Here is a 3,390-nt window from a genome sequence, read left to right as displayed (position 1 = left end):
ATTCACCCTTTCACACACATTCACTCAGTGATGGCAAAGTCCATCGAACAGAAATGAATGCATTCATACACATTGCATAAGCAATAAGCAAAGAGCAATTTGGGGTTCAGTATCTTGCTCAAGGAAACTTCGACATGTAGCACCAGGAGCCGGGGATCGCACCAACAACCTTCCGATTGGGGGTCGACCAGCTCTCCCTCTGCGCCACAGCCGCCCACTTCTATAATCCCCTCTCATACTAAAAGACTTGATGTGTACCAGAAAGCTGTTCCACAACCTGGCACCAGTGTAAAAAAGGAACTTCTGGCCGTGTGTCAGTGTGTCCGAGGGGATGCATTTCATTTAATTCAAACAACTGTAGCAAGCAGAACATTAGTCAGAATTACAATGTGAAACTGTTTTCTTAGAGAGTAAAGACTAGTGAGACATTCTGTGTGCTTTTGGGCCAAAGAAATACATTTCGTTTCACTGCTTTCCTGTGAAAGAATAATAACTTCTGCATAAACTAAAGTTGCAAATTGTAAACAATTTCCTTAATCAATTATTACTAACATTAACAATTAATCGTAATTAATATATATTTAACTTATACCAAACAATACAAGTTTTTTTAAATCAGTTAAAGCTTTATTTCTACAACAACCCTGACAAACATAAAGATCTAGCATGTGGAGCGTGTTCATAAAATAATCTCCGCTAACATATAGTCTCATAAGAAAAGCCAAATGTAGCGCTGCAGCAAGAGAATACAACCTCACAAATCATTGTACTGATAGCTGGATTAGTCTGTCGTTGATGAATCGCTATCATCCCTAGCATAAAGCAGCTAACAACCAGTTCAATATTACATACTAATTCTAGAAAGATTATGTAGTGTGCTCACACAATATTAAGTACAGCGAACAGTCAGTATACAAACTACATCCGCTTGATTTTAGAGAGTGCTTTTAAAATATGTCCCACAATGCAATGCACAAAGAAAACGAGAAGGGGCTCATGACACATTGCAGATCTTAGAGAGGACAGAAAAAGAACTGATTAAATCTTGCTCAGCAAAGATTGGAAATACTATCAGATTGTTTATTTAAACCAGTATGAATATAACTTGTATAATGTATGTAATTCAATAACACATCAGTAATGAATTATTCATTTGATACTTTGGTGCTTATGGTCTCTATAAAATTAATTGATTGAACTGTGGAGACTCTAACTGATCTAACAATGTGTAGCAGAAGGTTTAAACATTTCTATTTGTGTCAGCGATCTAAGCAGCTTAGAACTCACTCAAGTGGGCGAGCCGGTGGGCAGGTTTCTAATTGAGGCCTGCATTTATTTGTTAGAACATGTAGCCACACCAGGCTAGTAAAACAGATCTGCTTCTAATTGGGAACTTACTTTTAATTTTCTGGTATATGTTAGTTGGATATATCAGAGAGAGCGACAAAACGTTGTTAGCTAATTGTTTCAATGTGGTTTAATATTAAAGCAGAAAACTCACCATCAGACACACTTTGGTTTCTGTCTCCTTTTCCAGGGGCGCCGCCAGGGTGTGGGGGGCACGGCCACGGCACATTTGAGTTACTGTATGCATAACATACTTCTATCTGATAATTCACATTAGGGACTATTCCTTTTATTCAATATTTCAAATGAAATAAAATAACAAATGCATAACCAGCCGGCCACTTTTGGTCGTCTGTTACTCTGACCCCATCTGGCCACCCCCATTAAAACATTCTGTGGGCGCCACTGTCCTTTGCATCAGTTCATTTCCTCCAGTAAATGTCAAATGCCAAAGTAAATAGACAGAAAAACATATGACATAAATGTGTAAATTGTCTTAAACAACATTTAAGTCATTGGACTAATTTGCCTGATCTGCAGTGAAAACACAGGAACGTCCGTTTGGCTCCTCAGAATCTGGAACTATTAGTTTACTGTACATGTTTATTATTAGTATGGGAATGGGTTAGGTTGTGTACCATTTATATGCAGTGTTGAACCAGGTGATTCCTTATTGCAGTATACATTAGATCTCATAGCCAGAGGAGCTTAATTAAGAAGAACTGAAGAGAATGTCTGCTCTCAGTTGGCAGAAATGTATTTAAGACTGAGGAGTGTGTTTGGACACAGTACACAGCCTGAACATTAACACCGCTCCCTTTTAACCCTGCTTCTGATCGCTCAATCTAAATGATGAAAGACCTAAAAGTCAGTGGTTTCAGCGGGGGCCTCGGGCTTAAAAACAAAAGAGGATGCATAGCACATTCACCTATTGCACAGACCGCATTGAACACATTCTGATGCGGTGGAGCAGCGACACAAATAACAACAGTGTTTTCTGGATTGTCAATTTTTCTTTCTGTTTTTTTTTTTTTGGCTGTGACAAAAAAAAAAATCCCATCTCCCATTGTTTGTAGAGGCTCAAAGGATTAAACAAAGTCAACAATGATGGAGAGGCACTGATCTTTTGAAGTATTTACATTTGTGTTTTTTGCCTCTCCTCCATCCCCCTGAAGGCGTGCGTCTATATTTTTCCTCTCGCAGGCTTCAGCCTCAGAGTTTGTCTTCGCTCCGGTTAGGTAAATGGCGGCCTCGGCGACAGACAGGTGCTCTCCATCTTGTAAACCCAGAGGGGTTTTGGCATAAGACAAATGGGTCTGGGAGCGTCACCCCTCCCTGTTCCACCTGGCTCATCTCATATGGTGTTGCAGTGATGTTGTGTCGTGGGATTTGTAGTCTTACCACGAGTCCCAGTCTGCCCCGAGCACGCAGAAATTCATCACTCACCACAAAACAGCGCAGAGACACCGAGGCTGAAGTAGACAAGTTTATTAATGATAATAATGAGGATGATGAGGATGATGATAATATTAATAATTAGTCATAATTATAATAACGTTAATGTCATAATAAATAGAACTCTTCATCTGAAGCACGTAAAGAGAAGCATACAGAAAGAGAAAAAACAAAAACACAAAGTTCAGAGTACAGAGCCAGAGGAGGGGGCAGGGACTTCTAGAGACATTTTTTTAACCTTTCAATATATCCATTTAATTTTTTAACATTTTTAAACTTTATTTAACTGGAACATTTACAAAAAGGAGAAAGAGATAGATTTTAAAAAATCCTTATAAATAAATTTTGTCATTATTAGAACAAAATACAAGATTTCGGGGAGTCAGAGGATGTAGTATTTTTTTTTCTTTTTCCCCCTGAAAGGACAGCTGGGGGGAGGGGGGCGGTAAGGAGGGGTGAGGGTTATTATGTACAGAACACCAGGAATACAAAAGGGGTCAGTCGACTCACTTACTAGAAGGCTATGGAGGGGAGTTGGGACGGTGGGAAGAGGGTGTCGTATGGGGGCGGGGTCAGGTGGGGGAGGCG

This window comes from Morone saxatilis, unplaced genomic scaffold (genome assembly GCF_004916995.1).
Source record: "Morone saxatilis isolate NCDOM2014 unplaced genomic scaffold, NCSU_SB_2.0 Contig14, whole genome shotgun sequence".
Classification (NCBI taxonomy): Eukaryota; Metazoa; Chordata; class Actinopteri; family Moronidae; genus Morone; species Morone saxatilis.
This window is presented reverse-complemented; position numbering follows the sequence as displayed.